General features: G+C 47.4%; 1 protein-coding gene across 5 annotated transcripts in view; it reads left to right on the forward strand.

The window, feature by feature from the left end:
• LOC108930567 (guanine nucleotide-binding protein G(I)/G(S)/G(O) subunit gamma-7) overlaps positions 1-22,822 on the forward strand; it is a 71,949-nt gene that overhangs the window by 18,154 nt on the left and 30,973 nt on the right. The window contains exon 1 of one of the 5 annotated variants that reach the window (XM_029254740.1): positions 2,252-3,837. The exons of the other annotated variants lie outside the window; for them this stretch is intronic. The gene's annotated coding sequence lies outside the window, so the exon portion shown is untranslated. Of the gene's footprint in view, positions 1-2,251; positions 3,838-22,822 lie in introns of those variants that run through there. 5 annotated transcript variants of the gene reach the window in all.

The following is a 22,822-nucleotide window of genomic DNA, read 5'->3' on the forward strand; positions in this document are numbered from 1 at the left end:
AGATTTGGGTCCCGATCGATTTAACAGGAGCATCACGGGGGACGTCTGCCTTGTCCCTTTCACCGTCAGCCCTCTTGTCTCTGCACGCAGAGCGTACTGTTCGCCGCAGGTCCCGCTGCTGCCAGGGCAACCATTCGCTATCTGAGTGAAACCTTTCTCCCAGACGGTGCCCCAAGCAGCTGCGCCTGGCCGACTGGTCCCCCGCTCCGGTAAAGGGATATGAATCACACGTGCTTGATAAACGTCAGCCCTGCAGCGTATACGTTCTGGCCACGCGGAGACGTGATGCTGTGTAATTTGCCGCTCGATCAAACCGAAGTTTTCTTTTCCCTCTGTTTTATTGCCGTCTTGAAGAGAGCTGCGCTCAGCCGGTCGACCAAGGCGTTAATGATAGCGCGAGTGTGACTGTACTTAAAATTCTCTTACTAATGCTTTGTCACACCCAAGCCGCCCCGCCGTTTGTTGTCATTCCAGCGCGGCTCGGCAGCTGCTGCGTGCTCACTCTTGGCCTTTGCTCAAGGACGCTGAAGTGTTGTTGCCTGCAGTTTTGGAGTCCGCTGCCGTGCCCTTCCCATCCGCAGCTGCGTAAATGTGCAAGCAGGCATGTGACTACCTGGAATTAGTACGGTTTCCTCTGGTCAGCTCTGTGCCGTCTTGCTTAATTTTCTGGCTTTTTCCACTTGGATCACCGTTAAAGGAATTGAGGAATGTAACACGTATAATATGTAGCGAACCGATGCTTCGGGTAAATAAATAGAAATAAATTCATATAACGTGAAGTAAATGCAACTGGCTTTTTCCAAAGCGGCTTGGCCTCTCCGGAGTTTCCAGTGGGCTAAGAACGGTAGGACTCTAAGAGCGGTGCGTTTGTCCCCGTCTTATTTGGCTTGTGCGGTGCTGAGCCTAACTGTCATCTCTGAAGCAGAGCAGCCCCATCTCGGCGCACTCGACAATAGCGAGCGTTTCAGTTCACGCCGCTGGCGTTCCCTCGAGGGCCCGGCGGAGTTCTCGAAACGAGGGACAGAAATGAGTGTGACTTGAGAGAGCATTACCTTCCCAGCAATGTCTTCTGCCGCGCATCGCCCCAAGCGGGTCCGTCACCTCGCTCTTCGCCGCGGTGTTCCCAGAAAAGAGCCGTCGGTTCTAACGCGGCGCATTTCGCTTCCTGAATCGGTTTTTAGTCGGGAAAAAGTGTCGTGTCGCTGCCTGCGAAAGGCCTTCGTGGGCCTGTTTTTCATTCCTGCTTGTTCATTTCTGCTTTATTGATCGCAAGATGCGTTTTGCTGCCAGGTTTTCCTTTGCGTTTTTAAGTTGGGGGCCTGTGGGCAGCAACACGCAGCAGGCTTTGACTGTGCGCTGCTCTCGAAGTGTGTCTGTTGTGCTTTTGTCCTGGAAACGGCACAATTCCCGGAACGCTCGGGTAAAGCTCTGTTGCGCTCACGGTTGTTAGGGCAATTCCCCCCCCGCCTGTTCTAGAACCTCGACAGGGATCGCAATTCGGTAGCTCTGGAAGGTTCTGTGGTATTCAACACAGGACTAAGTTCTTTCGGTCACAAGCACGCACGCACGTACATGCACAATGGCTACAACTGCTTGTCCCAGATGGGGGGTGACAGTGGACCGGAGCCTAACTGGGCAACACAGGGTACGGGGGGAGGGGACACCAGTTCATCGCAAATCACCCCAAGCACCCACATACATCATCTGAAACAGCTTGTCCCCTACAGGGTCACGGGGAGCCAGAGCCTAACCCGGCAACACAGGGCGTAAGGCTGGAGGAGGAGGGGACACACCCAGGGTGGAACGCCAGCCCGTCGCAAGACACCCCAAGCGGGACTCGAACCCCAGACCCACCGTAGAGTAGGACCTGGTCCAACCCACTGCGCCACCGTGCCCTCACCCTAAGCAGCACTTCTGAAATGTTAAACATATTTGCAGTTTCCCTTTGCTAGTTTACTTCTGCACCATCTCTAATATTTTACCCCCCTTTGGTTTTCCTGCTCTGAAGTTATCAAGACATATTGAACTTCAACGTCACAGTTTGCTGTTAGGGCTTCGACTACACTTCAGGTTGCCCTGTCAATTGTTTTTAAGTGCTTTTTCCACCAAGATGAGACATTACACTTTGTGCGAAAAACGATTACTTTGAATTATGACTCATTTGGCTGAGCATTGGACGCGGAAAACAGGCTTGAGCTCTGCCTGTTGTTCCGGGCCTGCGATAAGTCACACGAGCCCGTTTGCGTGCGTGCGTGCGTGCGTGCGCGCGCTGGATGCTCGCGTTCCCGGGAAGTCTGGACCGTGGCCAGGTAACCCCTGAGGGTCATGCACGCTCTGTTTGCAGTGGGTGTCGAAAACAGAGGGGTGGTTCTGGAAAAAAAACCTCGTTGAACAGCTGAACTCCCCATGGTAAACTTGGCTACGCAGCACCGCTCTCTCCTCCCTCCAGAAAGGAAACGCTTTCCAGCGGCTTTTATTATTCTTAAAATTCTTTTTATTGTTGTTATTTTTAACGCAGACCCCTCCTTGCGCGGACGTCGCCTGAGGGTGGCCGTCTGTCGGAGGTGGGGGACCCTGTTTACCGATCTTTCAAGCTCTGACGTCAGGGAGGCCTGGCCGACACGGAAAACTGATAATAGGGTGGCGCTGCCTTGTCTTTTGTGTGTCGAGTGTATGCGGAATGGAAACGGTTTCCACCGACTTTCCCTTGTTTTCGCTTTTGAAAAACCTGCTTCGTGCGCTACAGGACAAATGAGGAATTATTTTCATACTATATTTAGCGTGGAGAAAATTGAGATGCCTTGCCGCGTTACCGTCGCAGAAAGTTCGGTTTTACGCTCGCCTTGCGCGTTCTTTCAGCTGGCGGGTCGCGGTGAGCGTCCAGCTGATCCCCCGTATAGCTGAAAGCCTGTGGCGCGTGCAACCCGGATCCCTCCTGGTTTGTGATTGCATGCAGACGTGGCTGGGGAAAGGAGACGGTGTCCTCTGTCCTGCGTCGCTGTTCTGCCTCCCTTCATCCTGTGACATCTCCCAGTATGCCAGCGTACCGGAACGGTTATTGACGAACGCTTCCCCCTCCACCCCCCGACGGGGACGTAGTGTACCGTACTTCGCGCTGACTGGAAAGTGGCGTCAGTAGACTGACCACACCGCTCCGAGAAGCCGCCCCGCGATTGGCTCGATGCGGCAGCGCTCTACGGTGCCGTAGGGCGACCGTTTAATCGGCCCATTCCTTTTGTATGCACCGTGGTGGAGCTTCGCTGCTGGGAACTGCAGTGATATCCCAGCTTCCAATGTGCTGAACTAATAGCCCCCCCCATGTTGGGACATGGGACACTACTGCCACGCAGTCACTCCTGGCCCAGGTGTGTGGCACTGCTTACTGGCATTAGCCGTAAGCCTTGAAGCAAAGGTTAGTCCCAGGTGTGGGTGGGGAGAGGCCCACTTGCATGTGTCGGTTTTTCAGAAATTATTTCTTAGTTTCGCTCAGTGCAACTGATCGAGATGTTTTTGCCGTTTAAATAAAATTGGGGGGGGGGCAGTTAGAAAGTAAGTCTCCCACGTGGTTGCATTTCCGAACACCTGCGTTTGAGGAAACTGAAACTGGACTCGGCACCAAAAGGTTGCAGGTTGAGATCTTTGAGGAACAGCTGCTGTACAGCTGAGCGAGACGCTTACCCTGAGCTGTGTAAATATTATTCTGTGCAACGGTGCCAAGGGTAGAAATGTGGGCTTTGTAAGCGGCTCGAAGCGAGGGGCTTAAAACCCGCAGTGTGATGCGAGGCTAACGACAATGTGCTCCAAGCATCCACGAGGTGGCAGCATGAGGACGTGCAGGTGAGTCCTCCTCTTGTTTTTCAGCCCTTTGTTCCCACCTCCGGGAGCAGGACAGGCAGTCTAGACTGGTTGAGGCGCCCTCCCCGAGATGTAACGGGGCAGGAATCTGGCAGGCTCTGACTCACGGGCGGAATGAGACGGGCTTGGGTCTCGTCGGAAAAATGAGCTGCGGGAAACCACCTTCCAGCAGAGGCCCGGAGCCGCTCTCGGAATTCCAAATTGATAAATAAGCTTTGATTGTTTTGCGCTGGATTCCTGAGCGGGCAGGAGACGGCGATCTTTCCTATCTGAAACTGTTTATCAGTCTCACTGAGACACACACACAGACGGACAGTGCAGAATGTTCTCTTCACCTCCCCGGGACTAGACAGGCTTTTGATAATAAGTTAAGGCATTTTCTACATTACGCTCATTATTCACAAAATTGCTGTGCTGACTTCTCTATCGGGACTGAATGCTCAGAAGAGCTCTTCTTCTTGGAGCAGGCGCTCCGAGCATCCCAAACAAGAGGCCTTCTTGGAAACTGCTTCAACCAGTAAACGGCAAAGGGGCCGTGTTTGCGTCTCGGTTCCAGGAAGGGCTGGCTTCCTCCCGAGATGCAAACATGCTCCGGTTTCATCCCAATAACAGTGACCCCGGACTTGACACTCCCCCCCCCCCCCCCCCCCCCGCACATGACTAGAGCTCGAGCTTTGGGACGGGCACGGCGGTCCGGGCCAGGTCCCCGATCGGCGCTCGCCGGCCCAGTTCTCAGCAAGCTGCTGAGTCACCGAGAAACACAAGGATTCACCTCGAGAACTTCCGACGTGAGTCAGAAAGCATGCGCACGGCTTTCTCTTACAGCGTTTCACGCTCGCTGCTAACGGTGCCGCAGGAGGAGCTAATTCCTGCGTTAATCATCCCCTCTCCTGGCTGCGCAAGTTCCCTGCCGGCACAACAAAGCCAGTCATCAACCAGCACAATAAACTTTACCATTTTAAGTGAAGTCAGTTTTTTTTTTTTTTCTTTCTCCTCCCCTCCCCCCAAAACCATACGCATTGATGGAGGGGTCATGTTTTTTAAAACAAACTTATTTTCCTTGTAAAAAGTTATAATGACCAAGCGAAGGTGCCCTTTGCCTTCGACGGGGTTGGGCTGCTTTTTTTTGGGTCCATGGGGCAGAAGAGGGATTTTCTCTGCGGTCCTCCTCCCCCCCCCCCCAGGGCTGTGTGATTGTGAAAGTGAAGAGGGGGGCGTCCTTGTTCTTACTCTGGCCTTGGTGAAATCCCCCGTTTGCCCATGCCAGCGAATTTCTGATTGCACTGGGTTTTGCAGTATTTGCATCACTTGCACCACACGGCGACTTTGAGCACGGGTTGCGCTTGCGTGCGTATCGTCGCTTTCAGCCCGCAGAGCTCGTCTGCGAGCATCCTTAAATCGATGCCGGTTTTGAATCCCAGAGGCGCGGTGACACAGCCGGTAGCGCAGGTGTCTGCCAGCACCTGGGCTGTGCGTTCAGATGTGGGTTTGGATCCCTGTTGTGTCTGCGTGCAGTTTGCATGCTGTCCCCACGTTCGTGACGGCTTCCCCTCCGAGTCCAAAGACATGGATTTCCATTGAACCCAGGACTCTAAGTTGCCCGTTTTGTGTGTGTGTGTGTGTGTGTGTGTGTGTGTGTGTGTGTGTGTGTGTGTGTGTGGGGTATACCTTGCCTGGCCTAGCGCCCTTCACATCTGGGATAGCCTCCGTATCACCGTGACCCTGCAGCAGGGCAAGCGGTTAGAAGCAAGAGAGCGTTCTGAATTCCCTGATCCATCCGAAGCTGTTCCTCCGTCAGCCGCGCCACCGCTTGCTGTGTCTCTGCCTCTTCTTCCCGCATGCACACGCACGCAGAGACCCGCAGAGCCGCGCACAGACGCCAGTTGGCCATCTCGTCCATGTTGCTTTTTTCAGCTCTCTGCCTTCTTGCTCGTCTTTAAGGGAGCGTGAGTAAGGGGCCCGGTGGTGTCCCTCGGCCCCTCTCCCTCCTCCTCTCCGCGCTGTGCTCACTCTCCCACGCTTCCTCCCACACACACACTGTGAGTGTAAATGTGCGTGTGTTTGTGTGAACGTGTGCGCCTTTTTGTTTCTGAGGGCCAGGTCCGCACACCCCCTCCCGCCCCTTGTGTGTCTCCTCAAAGAGAAGGGTGCGCATGGATGCGCGCATCATGACGCTCTTTCTCCGTTGACCTTTCCGTCCCGACTAGCGGCAAACGGCTGTGTTAGGTAACCGCGCCATGAGAGGGACGCACTTGTGTTACACCCCCTCCAGCCAGATCGCTTACTCAGTGCTTTCAGCGCCAGTGTTGAGGCACACATCAAGCTCACAGCTCTCCCTGCAAACTCTGCTCTAGTTCTTCATTGCTAAAGACTCCTCACATGGGGCTCTGTTGCTTGCAATACAAAGATGCTGTGTCTAGGAGCGAGAGTGAGATATATATATATTAGGGCTGTGATTGCATTTGATCAGCAGTCCAATACTGGGCACGTTAGTCTCCTGCTCTTATGGTACCTTCCCCCCTAAATGCCTAAATGAATGGTTCATAAAGTGGTTACAGCTGCACCGCTCCTATAACGGTCTTAGTGTTGACAAGGTGGTTTGTCCTAAAAGTACAGCAGCCTTTTTTTGATATTGAAACATGTTGCTTTCAATCTGCGACAGCAGCACAAAGTAATAGCCGGAACCGTGCGTCTTGCTTTTTATGTCCCACGAGTTCCGCAGAAGTCTTCACATTGTGGCTTTATGGTAAAAGGAGTAAAATCTGAAGACTTTCTTGGTAATCACATGTCAGAGATGCCCCAAAATATCATGCAATGCCTGCGAGTCTTTTTTTCTTTTTATTATGTGTTGGGTTACATGCAGTTTTTTTTTTTTTCTCCCCCCTTCCATCCTGCTTTCAGAAAGGAAGATGAAAATGTATGAGTGGTTACTTCTCGCGCAGATGGACATGCAGCGCACACACGGTAGCGTGTCGGACCCGGTCTTTACTGCTAAGGCCTGCACTGGGGTCGATGTAGATTCCCTTGTCTGCTTGGTCAATTAAATTGTGTGAGCAGTTGCGGTGCGTAAAGTTCTTTGAGAAAACTACTGCAACGTTTGAGAAAATCACTACAAACTCCTTGATGAATCAGACTTGTATTAGTAGGAGCATTTTATGACTATTGCGCTTTTATGTCGTGCATGTAAAAATACTGGAGCAATGGGGTACGGTGGATTTCCTCGATTCCTTTATTAGAGGAAATGTGCTGTGCTTGCAGCTGTGTATATCACACACCCACACACATTGTCTGAACCGCTCGTCCCACACGGGGTCGCGGGGAACCGGAGCCTAACCCGGCAACACAGGGCGTAAGGCTGGAGGGGGAAGGGACACACCCAGGGCGGGACGCCAGTCCATTGCAAGGTACCCCAAGCAGGACTCGAACCCCAGACCCACCAGAGAGCACGACGAGGTCCAACCCACTGCGCCACCGTGCCCCTCGCTATGTATATATGTAACCAAATCGATGATTTGCCCTGTGGGAGAGTGACATGGCGCCAGCGTCTACATTTCAGCATGCTCATGTCCCCCGTGTGTGTGTGTGTCCTTGACTTCTGCACAATCTTAGCACTTCAGGACAGCCACCTGACAAGGGACTGCTTGCAGTGTGATAGGGAGCTTCTGGACGCAGGAGAGCCACGGTACTTGGCCCGTGTGGCGCTGCTGTGGACGCCAGCTGGGTTCCGCTCTGCGTTCCCTGCGTTTTCTAGCAGTTGAGCGCCCTACTATTAATAGCCCCTGATTCACACCCCTGCTCCGTGTGGAGTTATGCCATCCCCACCCCGAAACACGTGCAGGAGGTTAATGACTAAGGATGCAAGGCCGGTAAGACGAGCTTGTGAAACTCCCATGTGAGATCTGCCCGGCGTTGCACGTTCCCATTATGAGCGGAGATGACAGTTCTGCTTTAGAATGGCCTGTTCTCCATCAGCATCTATAAAAAATAATAATAATAATAATCAGCAGCGTTCCGCAGTGATACAACTGCGTGAAGCTAAGCGCGCTGGGACTATTACGTTCAGCATGTCACCATCGGAAGCCGTCGAGCAAGAATTAGGAGCTCATTAATATGAGCGTTGAGGTCACGTGAAAATATGTTGCGTCAGTGCCGGTAGCAGATTTCTGCTATTCCCTTCGAGACGGGAAGGCATTTTACGGCAGCGGAGTTTCTGCTCGGCGCCGCAGGGCTCTTAAGCGGTGCGATGCGTTTCCGCTCTGCGTTTTTTTGTTTGTGTGCAAACATTCGGGAGCGTCACTCGCCTGAAGCTCCGCCCAGATTTCTCCCTTGAGAATCGGGATCCAGAACGCTCGAGTCCGGTGGGGTTTTGCTCAAAATGAGAGAGAGGGATTTGGTTTGAAACGTTGTCGGAAGAGACGGACTGCTGGAATGGCTCAACAGCTCCGCGCTTGGAGAACGGTCCGTTTCCCCCCCATAGTGTCGGTGTCCGACCGGATGTTCGACAAGCCAGGGTCCCAGCATGTGCATACCCCTGCGATATAGTGCTGACTCTCCTCCAGATGTGGCCACGGTGAAGCTGGTGACACAACCTTGCACCCGTCTGAGCCGTCTTCGTGCCCCCCAGACCGATGAGGTTGTAGCGAGAGCAGAGTGTTGTTCCCTCAGTGTGTGCCTTTCACCCACATACAAGAAGGCCTTCAAAGCAACTCTTTGACGTTAAAGCCCTATATACGTGTACAATAGAGTACAATAGTCGTCTTAAATATGCTTATCTCGCATACTTGTGCTTGCTCACATAATGGGAAGACTTGTACATGGTCACATTTTTCTCATACTTAAAATACCTGTGGAGTGATCTGCTGTGCGCTCCTTGAAATCACGGGGGGTATTTTTGTGGTCGGTGACATCGGGGCAAAACAGAAGCTTCCTGGAAATTTGCCCAGCATTGCTGGCATTCCTCATCATTGAAAGTGACCCTGTTTAATAAGAATATAGCATGTGATGAAGGGTGGTGCAGTCTGAACCGCTGGGAACCTTTGAGAAATGCCCTTCTTTAGGTGCTGTTGAAGAACTGGCTGAGAAGGAATGATTGCTGGGAAAAAATTGTGTTGGATTAATGATTATTGCTAATGAATGTAGGCAGACTCAGTAGCTGAAATGCAGTGCTAAAATACGGTATATTGCAACTGTGGATTTGTGCACACACATACACTATCTGAAACCACTTGTTCCATACGGGGTCGCGGGAAGCTGGAGCCTAACCCAGCAACACAGGGCAAAGGGCTGGCGGGGGAGGGGACACACCCAGGACGGGATGCCAGTCCGTCGCAAGGCACCCCACGCGGGACTCGAAAGCAGACCCACCGGAGAGCAGGACCCGGTCAAACCCGCTGCACCACCGCACCCCCATACCTGTGGTTTTGCTCTCAGGAAAAAAATATTTTATACAGAGCAATGTTTTCAGTTGACATATTAAGATAATTGAAACTTGTAGAAATACCCGTCTGTCAATGTAATGGCTGTTTTCGTTCCATGAAATAACCAAAATCCTGTCGTGAGAAAGTCGAATTACCTTTACTTCTTATGTGGAAGGAAAACTGGTTCTTGGACAAAAAAATGTATCACCTGATATTTTTAAAAATACCAGAATAAATGGTATTTATGTGAATAGAATGAATAGAATATGAATAGAACTTTATTTGCCATTTGTACACGTACACATGGTCTGGGCACATAGGAATTCTTGAGCGATGCTGAGAGAGTCAAACGTAAAAACAACGTGTACACAATAAATACTCTAAAACTTGAATAAATAAAGCTTTAATAAAGCCACAATAAATACAATAACTACAGTAAAAGAGGGAGTAAATACTAAAAAAAGGAGGAAATACTGTTAAGAAAAGAAGGGAAGCAAATATTTTAAGAAGGGGGGGGAGGGGTAGGAATAAAATGACACAATACACACAAAGCACACAGTAAAATATCCCATACACAGTAAAGACTACAATAATACTGTTAATAGTAATATTAACAGGCTAATGGTTAATGTTGATGATGATGATGATGATGATAATGCTCTGATGGTTATTACACATGTGCACGTGAACGATAACACCTACATAGTTTACAAAATCTGTGAGGAAAACAAATTATTTCCGGCTTGTCTTTGTGTTTCCATATTTTCGTCCGTTTCATCAAATCTCTTGTTCTAATGCAGGGTACACCCTGGAAGGAGACGTTCTGCAAACTCGGCTCAGGGCTGTTAATGATGTACAGAAATTAAGTTCACAAGATCACTGTCTATGTCTTTGACTCTGCAGAGCTTGCAGACACTATGGCATTAGAGGTAGTGTGTAGCGTTAACGTTAAGCAAGTGTTTGACGTTTGGCAATCTTGATTTGGTCACGAGATAAAGGTTTCATTTATGTTAAAGTAATGCTGTTTTTATCATAAAAGCTGTTTATATTATTTAAAGACTTAATTATTACTCAATTATGTAATTATTAACTGACTTCAAAGTTTATTTCTGAAAGTTAAGTCTTGAGGGCTGGTAGGTAGTGCAGTGGTTAAAGGTGCCGCCTTGCACTCAGGCGACCCGGCTTTGAATCCGCTTCCGCTCCGGTGCCCTTGAGCAACGTACTTACCCTGCATTGATGAGCTAAATTTATCCTGTTGTATAAATGGTTCAATAAGTACCTTAACAATGTAAGTCGCTTTGGCGAGAAATGTCAGGTAAATCAATAAGTAATGCTACCAAATCATCTAAGTCAATAAATAATAGCAGTTCTGAATCTGTACTGAATCTTTTCCAGTTGTGATTAATATTTACTCTAATTAATGGTTGGGTGGCATGGTGGCACAGTGAGTAGTGCTGCAGTGTGGTGCAAGAGGATGTGGGTTCAATCCCTGCTTAGTCTGTGTGGAGTTTGCATGTTGTCTGCGTGGGTTTCCTCCAGGTGCTCTGGTTTCCTCCCACAGTCCAAAGACATGTTGTTCAGGTTCCCCCATAGTGTGTGAGTGACAGTGTGTGTGTTCCACTGATGTATGGATGAGTGATCCAGTGTAAGTCACCTTGGTGAATAAGGTGTGTGGGCTAGTAACACTACATAGAGTTCATTGGAAGTCACTTCGGAGAAAAGTGTCTGCTAAATAAATAAATGTAATTGGCTCAGACTGTCAGTGTGGTAGTGAGAAGTGTGTGCAGCAGTTGCTTCTGCAGTAAGTACGACTGTTAATAAACTGTTTGAAGGAATATCGCTCCATCCAGTGTCTATATCAAAAGAGAGGAGTCAAGGTGCTACCATTCAAATCCAACTTGTACACTAGTGGTCATTGATTCCAGGGTGAAGTAGAGGTCAAAACACTAGATTTATATAAAAAAAAAAAAAAATACCCATTGTCACACAGTGGAGGAGAAAAACTGTAGGTCTGAGACACCAAGTATCTCTGTCCAAAATCTCTGATACAGGTATCTGATACAAGCCATTGTATAGAACCACGCAAAAGTGCTGTTGTCATGAACAATTAGCTCATTGTATCGTGAAAAGGGTATATATTTTCAAAAGCGGTTCTTCGTTGTACGAGACCATGTTATATAAGAGCAGAGTGTAATTGCATTTTTCTTGTAGTCATTTCGCTTCCATTAAAGTGAGAATATTTACTTAATCCCAAATCGAAACTTAATAAGAAAATACTGACAGCAGGAGTACTACACATTCAAGTGTCTTGGTGCTAAAAACTCATGCACATTTGCTCATTGTCTTTTTCACAGTAAAATAGCAGACTGTCACAATGGCCAGCAGAGTTTTGGCTTTGATTTCCGATTATAGGCTACTGTGGTCCAAGAAACACGTTTCGATCATAGTACGGCAATGTCCATCTTTGCCTCAGGTAAGAACTTGTGTTGAAGAGGATGAGGTAGCACGTACAATAATACAGTCGATACAGGTAGTCCTCGACTTAACGATGGTTTCGTTCCATTGACCTTGTCTAGTAAACCAACCTCTTAAATTCTAGTAAAGCGCATGTAAATCGTAAGGATGCATAAACGGTTAACATACTTGACTGCTACGTTGTCTGACGGGCTTTTTGTTATATTGTTTTTCATTAATTTCAGATATTATGTTACAATAATACTAATATAGAATAGTATGAATACAGTATTATAATTTGATGCTGCACCATTATTTTCACTTTTTTCACGCTAGCCATTGTAAAAAAACGTGACTTGAATCGAGTCACAGATGAAATGTTCTGTTAATAAAACAACATTTTTGTTAAAAAAATGCAATCGCTGATAGACACCAGACTGACAAAAAAGAAATCTGGTTACCTTGCAGTGTGGACAGCCGATGTTATCGTACAGCAGATGAAGCGCTCATCCCTAGACGTTGCAAACAACCATCAGGGCTTGAGAATAATATAATAACGTTAATGTAGTAGCCCTTGTGGTTCTGCGTTCTCACAAATTGCATGCGTTGTAAGTCAAGAACCTGTAGGAAGTTATGCTTGCAGTCATTTATTCCTGAAATGTTTTGATCTTAAAGGTCACCCAGGGGTCAATTTCACCTCTTCACTGTGAGATGCTAACAGTTGACCTCTGGGAAACCGCACCTGCTCTCGGAATCAGCCTCCACGTGGGTGTATAAGGATACTACACGTAAACTAAACCTTCAGAGAGCAGCCATGTAGGTATAAAATGTTATTCAGTGAATTAGTCCCATAGGGAGTTACAGTATTTTTCCCCATGTTGGGTTTAATGCAACTGTAATGTTGACCCTGTGGGAATTGCTACTTGTATTTCCTTCCAGCAGAAGAATGGTAAGGTCAAGAAAGACTACTGATTTAGGGCCATATATTTTATGAATTCGCATTTAAAAGATGAGAATGTATTAGAACACATTTTTTGGAAAGTTTCATTGAAGGTTCATTTATACTTATTCTCCAAAGCGACTTAGAGCATTCAGCTCCCTTCAGCTGTTGACCCATTTATACAGTTTTGCTCCTTTCAGTGGAGCAGTTTGGGGTTAGTTCCTAAGTGAAGGGTAATGCAGCTGGAGGTGGGATTCAAACCCACAACCTTTGGGTTTGAAGGCAGCAGCACAAACCCCAACACTTACCGGCTGCCCCTGGCATGATTGTCCTCTATCCAGTTGAGAGGCCGACGTGGTTACACATCGTGACTTTTTATAAGGATTTGCATTTGGAATGTAAGTGCTTCATAACCCACCTTAGACACACAAATACTGTAGTTATGGGATAGTGAGTGTGTGAATGTGTGCGAAAATGGTTTAATAGCAAAAAAATTAACAAATTCACTTAAGATTTTAAAATTGGAAAAAAGATTGCATTCAGTTCAAGTTCAGAAACCATGTTAGTTTGCCTACGTCTATTGGTATTTAGTTTCTTATAATTCTGTGTGCAGAAGTGTTTGAAATAGACCTGAAGTTCAGTTGCACCAAGGATTTTATGTGTTCCTGCTGCATTTAACTAGACTAGAACTTATTCTTGGAGTTATAAGTAAAAATAGGAACGGAGTTGTTTATATTATCTCAGTGTTACTGGGCCTATAGTTTAGTTTTTTTTTTTTTTTTTTTTTTTTGTAACCATACTACTGTAGCTTGTGTGGAATGGAGGAATAAAATCACTGCGTTACAATTCAATGCAGTGTTATATTTATTTACAGGGATGGTTTTCTGTTCCAGTAGAAGATGAATTTCTTTTTCATGCATGTTCCTTTTTCATGTGCATGGGGTGTAAATCCAGATGAGCAGAAAGCAAGTGTTGTGCTGTGCTGTGCTGTGTTGTTACTCCCAGGTTGTAACTAGGGAACATGGTGTGCCACGGGTGTGACTTGGTACGCATTGTGAGTGATGGCGCTCAGCGTGGCTCCGGGCAGGGAGTTCATACCTCATATGGGACATGCCGCGCCCCGCCGCTGTTTCTGGAAGGCTTCCTGCCCCGAGAGGTTGAACAGAGGCCAACGTGAAATTGGGCTGGGGTGTTGTTTTTACCCAGGTGCTAGGCAATTACTTCTAGGTATGAGTCTAGGTTTTCTCTGGTTTCAGCCCAATTTCAGGTAGGCTTGTGGAGCATGTCCTTTATTTGGGGAAGCATTATTAAATGTAACAATAGGAAAAAGTGGGTTTGGAATACAAGCAGGGGGATTTGCAGGTCATGGTAAGTTTACAGCACACACAGCGTGAAGTCAGTGCACTTTGTATTTGTGCAGGTTTCAGTAACACTTCCCGAGCGCAGAGCAAGTGTCCGTTTTTCTCCACGCTGGCGGTTTGTCCCAGAAACATGGCTGCAGGAAATGCGAGACCATCAGCATACCTTTGCAGGGAGCAGAGAGGTTGTACCACACAGTGCTGTTTTCAGGGAACAGGCTGTGCCATGGGTTCGGCTCGGTGCTCGCAGTACCACCCCTCCCGCCACCCTCTGCAGCCCCGGGCTCAGAGATCATACCGCACATAGTAAGTGCACCTTGCAGTTTCATCCAGTGAACTTGATACGCGGAGGTGGAGTAGCGGTTGGCTGCAAACCAGCTCGGAGGTGTTGTGCTCAGTCAGAAAGGTGCCAGGAGTAAATTGTCTTCAGGGATGGCTTTTTTTTAATCTATATGAGCCTGATTACTTCTGGAGATTGAGAACGAGCCCTTTTTCAGGTAGGTATTAAAAACTGACAATAAAGGTCTATGAAGCCTTGTCACGCAGCAATTTTGGGCTTCATCTAACAAAGGTCTTTCAGAATGAAGCCTTTTTTTTTTTTTTTAAAGCTTAAGCTTCAGCTTAAGTACAAAAAAATCTGGCTTCCTGTTCTAACATAGAGGATTAATTGATGTTAATGGAATTTCTGCACATTTACATTTATTCATTTAGCAGATGCTTTTGTCCATCTCAGCAGAAGTGCAATTTATGCATTACATTAAGAAAAAGAGATATACCTGCAGACATGTGACTCTCAAGTAAACCTAGTTTACCTACCACTTGCACCGGGGTTCATCGTTCAAGTAGGTGCATAAAACACAGGATAGACAAATCCTGATACCCTCCTACCGATTTTATTTATTATAAGATACACAATCAATCCCATACAATGCCGGGGCAGCGACTAAATAAAGGCTTATCTGGGGATCTGTACGAAGGTGCATTGTCTATGTAGTAGTTTTTGTGGCTGTGGTAACATTTACCTTGATAGATTTCAGTTTCGTGGTCACCTGCGGCTCTTGAGAATTTCAGCGAGATGCTCATTTTGCTGGCACGCACGTGGTCGCAACAGGGTGATGTGACCTACAAACCTGTTTGACGTGCATGTGGTGTACTGTGTCATCAGCGCTGTAAACCCAAGAATGTACTGTACAACTCTCGGGCTTGGGGCTCATTGTAACTCGTAGCATGTGTTGGATCTCCATCAAGACTATTTATATTAAATGTTGGGCATGGCATGCTCGCTCGTCTACTCTTAGGTGGCGCCTTGCCTGCAATATTGGAAAGGCAGCCAACGGAAAGCCAGGTTGGAGGTGTGCCTGTCTGCCAGGTGCCAAGAAGTCACCAGCCTTTTTCTGTGTGGCCCACGGTGGACACAGTGAGGACAGTCTTGGTCCTCAAAAAAAAAAAAAAAAAAATCGTGTTTCCTTAAAGCCAAACTGCTGCCTTACCCCAGTGTGCTGCGTTCGTCCTCTAAGGCGTTAATTGAAAGAGCAGCACACCCGGCCTCAAACTCTCTAACACCAGGGCTGGGACGGCCTCCATCGGTTAGGTCAACAAGAACCTGTGTGTGAGTTCCCAGGCTGTCGGCTCGCCGTCCTGAGACGGAGAGCTGGGTTCCCACACTCCGGACCCCCCGTCTTCCTCGTGGTTTACTGTCCTCCCTCCCTCAGTTTCCCCTTCTTAAGGTCATCGTCTCACACTCCTTTCATGCTGTTTTCCTGCCCTTTGCTGCTCACCTTTCTCTAAAATTTCACATTTTGTGCCAACACACAGACACGCTCTTTTCTTTCTTACACACATCCCCCCCCCCAGACAAAATCTCTCATCCACATGCTCTGTCACACCTAGAGGTGCATAGCTGCATGTGCTGTGTGTGTTGAGGGCGAGCAGACAGTAAGGTAGTCCAGAGTTCCCCACTGAGTTCCCTCGCCTTCCGAGTCAGCCCCCGACCCGCACCCGCGCTCTCCCATGCCCCATCTGCAAGGTGTAAACCCCAGGGGGCTGTGATGCCTCACTGGTTCCCTGAGGTGCCTGTTAGATTTGACACCTGACCTGACCCCTGGGTGAAGGCGCTGTTCCCATGACGCCCCCCCCCGAATTACCTCTTGGTAACAGAGTAAAGAAATGTGCAGTCAGGTCAGGGAGTCACACAGTGTCATAGCTCTGATTCACACTGCATGCAAAAGGCATTTAATGCGGTACTGTAGAATATGTACCTTCTCATCCAGGGGCTCCACACCGTACGAGGAAAGATTTGTGCGTACAGGACGTCGACATGTCACTAAATGGCAAGCGTTTCCCGGTGTTGTTCCAGCAGCTGCTGCCGTTCGGCATACGTCATTGTGGTTATAAAATTAAACAATTTTAAGTAGTGACAGCAAAGTTTTTCTTTTGGCTGAAAACACTTTCTAAGCCACGGCTCACATCCAGTATTTATGTGCCCTCTCGAACCCTTAACCCGGAGAAGCCACTGGCCTGTTACCAAGCCCCGTGAAGTGAACCTAGCTAATGTGTGTTTCTCAAGGATGGGGTCAAATGATTTTATTTATTTATTTATTTATTTTTTTAAAATATGTATTACACTGGTAACTCAAAGATCTATAACAGGAAAAGTTACCAAAAAACATGTTGTGAGAGGAGGAACAAGGGTGGGCACTTAATAACTGTGCACACCGTGACAAACGCTAGGTAGCTATTGATAAACGCTTATCCGAAGACCAGGGTCGCAGTGGTCCGGAGCCCATCCCAGAACTATAGAGCGCTACGCCAGGCAGCACACGCCCGAGCGAGATGGCAGTCCGTCGCCGGACCATGAGAAACGCTTGTTGAAAAATGTTGTTTGGAGTCCTTGGACGGCGTTGCGAAGGAGACCTGACGTCACGGCACGCCAGCCGTATATTTTGTCCCGTGATTTAGGGAGCCCAGGCCCTGCGTGCTCATGGGAGGAAGGTTCCCCTGTACACCAGGCCCCTGACCTTCCACTGAAAGGTAGAACATAAAACATCTGCGGTCGTGCTGTGGGGCCGTCTTCACCGTGTTGCGCAACGGTGTTCCTCGCCGTAACCCAGACCGCCGTCGCGGCTGTGGCCCAGACCCCCGTTCGGGGAAGAAGACCTCGTTTGTGTTTACCGCCGTTGAAACTTTGCGGAATCGGATGCCACGAGAATCGCTCTTGAAGACGGCATCGTCGACGGCCTTTATCAAAAGCCCGCTTTTCCGGACTCGTGTTTCTAGTAAACTAGCCGCGTCGCTGCAGCTGAAGCCGTCAAATGTCACCGTGCTTTTCTAGAAGTTTACCAGAGCCAGTATGACACTCTTGTGTTGTTCGACTTAATGATTTATCGCTTCTGTCTTTTCGTGACTTGATTTCTGGCAGCCAAGCAGTCAGGGAAAAAAAAAAAAAATGTGAAATGCGAATGGTTTGACAGGAACAAACCTGTTAGCCATCTGCCTTCAAGGGCATAAGCAGAGTTTCCCTACGCATAAGATGGCCTTTAAAAACCACAGAGAAAACAAACAGAAGGTGGGGGTGGGGAGACACTCAGCGTTAATTTAACTACTTCTTGTAAAAAAGATGCTAGTCTTCAGTTTTGCGTTTCGACCGTTTTTGCTGATTCCGCTGCAGCCGAGGCACGCGCGGCGTGTCGGGATTATGGGCGTGCGGAGAAAATGCAACTTTTTCTCATTTGAACTCAAGATTTATATTCAAACCCGTTGGGACTTGCAAGGCCTTACACCATATAGTGTCACTTCATCACTTGCCAAAGTAGGGAAGTCTAACAGTGGGCATTATTTAGCGATGCAATATATGATGAGAGTGTGAGAAGCGTTTCTGGCAGACTGAGGCTCTCTTTGCGCACACACTCCCATTTATTCGTTTAGCTGATGCTTTTCTCCAAAGCGACTTGCAGTGTTAAGGTATTTTACAGTTATTTTCCCATATATGCATTTGGGTAATTTTAGTGGAGGGCAAGTGTCTCTGCTTTCAATACAGTAATACCTCGCCCTATGTCATTAATTGGTTCCAAAGGGCGTGACTTAAGTCGAAAAAACGACGGAAAACGAAATAACCCCTAAAGAACCAATTTAGACCCCCTGTAAACCCCCTAATAAGCATTCCCCTTAAATGTATACACTTCAATTAATGCTAAAGTAAAGAGGGGAGGGGAGAAAAAAAAAAAAAAATTGGTCGTTATTGGCACTGAATGGCAGGTAAATAAGACAGGTTTTTTTTTTCTTTTATAAAAAAAATTTTCTTACTGTAGCTGTTACATGTGTCGATTTCTTCCTCGCCGTGGAGGCTTGTTCAGAACTATAATGGATAAAGCGTCAGAATGTTGTACTAAATTTATCTCTCTGTGCAGTTGGCTGATGACAACTCATGAGAGTGGAATTTAATGACAGTGCAATTTATAGAGGGTGCTTAAGCGGTTAGAGGCAGCATTGTACGGTAAATAATAATTTGCTCTTTCGACCGAATCGCAAATGGTGTAGTGAGATGTCTCGCGCTCTCATATGGATCACTGTTCTTCCCTTCAGCTCTTCGTGCAAGTGTGTTTCCAAGTCCGGTTGCATTTTAGTCTGGGAAATTTTGTTTAATTATACTGATGATTTAAATTTCAGCAGGCTTAACATTACCTCCATGTGACCTCTGTGTCTGCAGATAAACAGCAGTCGGTGTTTCCCAGGCTCAGAAATGTAATTAAAAATCTTATTCCCTGGTGTGAGTGAGGTGTGAAACGTTGAGGTTTAGGGATGGGGGTCGGACTACTTCGCACCTGTGCAGCTGAAGTGTTTCTGGCAGGCTGAGGCTCAGCAGGGATCGTGGTGGGAGTCACAGCAGGTCAGAGTGGGTAGCAGACAGGTGATATGGTAGAAGCGCTATGGTAAAGAGGGACGATAGGATGTACAACTCAAAGTAAACACAAGTGCATTTCACCGACAGATGGAGAGACGCAAGGTTCTCGAAGTACAATCGATTAGTCATTCAATGGGACAGCTGGTGGTCCAGTAAATAGAGCCTTTAAACCAAAGGTTGCGGGTTTGAATCCCATTCCCATCTGTAGTACCCTTGAGCAAGGTATTTACTCTGAATTGCAACAGTAAAATTACCAAGCTGTATTAATGGGTAAATAATTGTCAGTCCTTTTGGTGAAAAACGTCAGATAAACGTAGTCCGATACCACCGTTTTAACCAGCATGCATTCTAGGAGTAGATGCGTATGGAATTGATAGGGGATGCAATTGTTTAAACGGATATTGTCACCAAGTTTATGGAGCAGATATGATTTCAGGAGAAATGCTGGTCTGAAAGAGATAAATGTTGAGAGGAATTCAGCACTTCTGAGTGCGAGGGAGGGAGATCATTCCACCGCACTATAGCAAGAACTAAGAATCTTTTGGGTTTGATGTTGGACCTCTTTTGCATGGGACCACCGAGTCGGAGCCCAAAGGTGGAGGAGCGTAGCAGTCTGCCTGGGGCGAAACGAGTGATGGGGTCTTGCACGTATCAAGGAGCCGATCCGTTGATGCTTTCGTAGGCTGTAACCAGAGTCTTGATACATTGATTGGAAGTCTTTAGTTAGGGAATTGGTTCTACAACTTCCCCAATGCAAGTTTGCTGTTCCTTTGCTTAAGTTTTTAGCCTGGTGGCCTTCAGGCTTTATCTTTCCTTACGTGTGTCCCTTTTTCCGAAGGTAACGTAAGGTATGTCAGAATCTTCAGAGTCTGACTCAAGACCGCTTAATAGCAGGATTAAGAAAGAAGGGGGGAGAAAAAAAAAAAGGCCACACAATAGCTTCTAGAACAATCCTGTAATTGTGTGAAGGAAATTTCTTGTCTAGACAGGCGATTCAGGATTTAACTGTAACTCAGCTCTGGATAAAATATTTAGTTCAGTCTTATCTGAAAAGACCTCCCTGCTGTCAGCGGTCATGTGGCGATCGAAGCTGGAGAGCTCCTAAGCACAGCACACTATGTCGTGCATATCTCCTTTCGCTATTTTCCAGGTCTTACTGGTAAAAAGTTTTTTGAAATTTTGGAGAAAAGTGTCTGCTAAATAAATAAATGTGATGTAAATGTGTATATACATATATATTTAGGGGCATTTCCCAATTTTGCCTGTCGTGGAAGAGTAGAGGTGAGGTGCTCAAGGAGCTTCACTATGGTACACTGGTCATCCATGTATGCAAGATGAACCTGAGTGCAACTCTACTGTTGTCCTTTTTTTTTTTTTTAAATAACTTTAGGAATATTAAAGGTTTCCTTTGAACTAGCGACCCTTCATAATGCTTACATTTTCACACATTTGGAATTGGAAATGAAAATGTGCTTCTGATGTCGCAGAAGGAGCACCGTGGAAAGTGCCTGCTGAGCTCTTTGGTTCTCTCGTGTGTGCTGACACCTCCGTGCAGAAAGAAGGAGGGGAGGGGGCTGTCGGGGGCGGCTGTGTGCAGCGCGCCAAAGCTTCTGGAAGAACGTCTGAGGGGAGTGCGGGGCCACGGCACGCTCAGCACAGGGACGGGCTGTGACTCACGCAGCCTTTTCATCTGTGCCGTGACAGGCGTTGCTGGGGGGGGGCACAGTGCGGCACAGCGACAGACACCCCCCACCACCTCCACTGCCGCCTCCCATCATGGGTCTGAACCCTACCCACCTCCAGGGTGTCCCGGTGAACCAGACGTTCTTTACCGGGCCTCCCTGTGTTCCACTTTCTCACTTACGCACCCGCTGGGACCGGAATCAGCCGTGTGTTTTCGTGCACGTCAACTCCCCGGGTTTGGGTTCTGCCATACTTCCCGGATGTCCTTTCCGTATTTTACGGAACGCTCGCAAGGGCTGGTTGATTTCGCTCCCAGTCTCTTCGAAGCCTTTTGCAATCGCTGGCAGGGAGTTAAGGGCTTGAAAGACGGTTCCGCAGAGCCGTTTGTGAAACATTTCTCATGAACGCATCAAAGACGAAGCCTGGGCTTTACACTGATTCAATCGTTTCCAGGAAAGTGACACACAGATAGGGCGACATGAAACGCTGCCTCGAATCGGCTGACTTGGCGGAGCCTCAGAAGGGCCACTCTTGCTCAGGTTACCATGGTCATCCCCTGATTCAGTTATATAGATGTGCAGCTTCTTTGTGCATCTGTTATGAATTCGTCATTTAAAAGGCTCTGTGGTGAACCATTAAACTCTTCAATATAATATTTCTATTTTTGTTTTTTTTTTTTTGGCTTGGTTTGTATAACATCTCAAAGTTGTTCTTGTTGCAGTCATGCTTTGGCACATCCTACGTTCTGGGATTTCAACCTTGAAATAGAATGGAGAAGGCAGAAGGAATGTTTTAATGCCATAGTTTTCATTTCTTAAATTATTTGTGGTTTGTCTAGTTTGTTTTATATTTAGTTAATCTCCGAGCTTTAGGGTATGTCAAGGTACGGGGCCACAAGCAGCAAAACGGTTAAGAGCATATGCACCTGTAACCTGAAGGTTGGTAATTCAAGCCCCGCTGCTGTACCTCCCACTAAGACACCTACTCTGAATTTCTGCAGTTAACTACACAGCTAGATACATGGGTCACGTACTAGAAATGGCTTTGAACAAGCAGATAATAGCTATCAGTTTGTCGATTTACATTATTGTTGTTATTAATAATGGGGGGGTGCGGTGGTGCAGCGTGTTTGGCCGGGTCCTGCTCTCTGGTGGGTCTGGGGGTTCGAGTCCCGCTTTGGGGGGTGCCTTGCGACGGGCTGGCGTCCCATCCTGGGTATCTCCCCTCCCCCCCCAGCCCTACGCCCTGTGTTGCCGGGTTAGGCTTCGGCTTGCCGCGACCCCGCTTGGGACAAGCAGTTTCAGGCAATGTGTGTGTAATAATAATAATCGTAGTAATAAATTCATGTTTTTCTCATTCGTAACAGAATCCTCTAGAAGTGGAAATACATTGTAATGTCAAATGCAAAATGGTCCTTGACTATATATGCTTTTTATGTTTATGCAATCGCTATGTAGAGTTATTATAGCACTTAGTTTATATCAGTGAACTTTGAAGACGGCTAGGAAGTACAGCCAGCAGCACCGGGTTTCGGAGTGTCATTCAGCTCGGGTCAGTTTGCCTGTTCTTTCCTTGTTGTATCAGTTACCATCGAACCGGCGACTGAGCAGCAGGCAAACGTGTCCGAGTGTCCTGCAGCGGAACGGTGTCCAGAGCCCAGTGCTCCCTGGTTTATGACCTGCTCTTACCAGTATAGACTCTGGATCACCGTGACCCGCAACGGATGCCCGGTGAAATTAATTGCAAGTAAGTGTGAGAAATGCTGTGGCTTGACTAAGCGTAAACAAGAACAAGGTGATGCACTCATTCATACAACCCTAGTTTTTAAAAGAAATTAAGAGTTGTCTCATACTCAAGGGGATTCCCCTCCAAGGCAAGGAGCTTAGAGAATCTTCTTTGCTTTCACTTTTTGACTCACTTGTGTCAAAACCAAAGTTCCTCTGAAAAAAAAAAAAAAAAATGCTCTTCATAAGATTAAGAAAGTGCCCTTCTGTTTGCCCTTTCTTACAAATACCCCGATGACACTGATCTGGGAGTTTTCATGTTTGCTGGAAGACCTTCAGTCTGAATCATATTTTGTATAATGAACATTCAGTCTGAAAGCAATTTGCAACAAAATAAATGTCATATTTGCACATTACTGCCCCAAAGCTCTGCTCCTCATATTCCTCATAGCTGTTGATAGTACTGCTTGGACTTTAGTGATATTGCTCAT

The sequence above is a fragment of the Scleropages formosus genome, chromosome 9, assembly GCF_900964775.1.
Source record: "Scleropages formosus chromosome 9, fSclFor1.1, whole genome shotgun sequence".
Lineage (NCBI taxonomy): Eukaryota > Metazoa > Chordata > Actinopteri > Osteoglossiformes > Osteoglossidae > Scleropages > Scleropages formosus.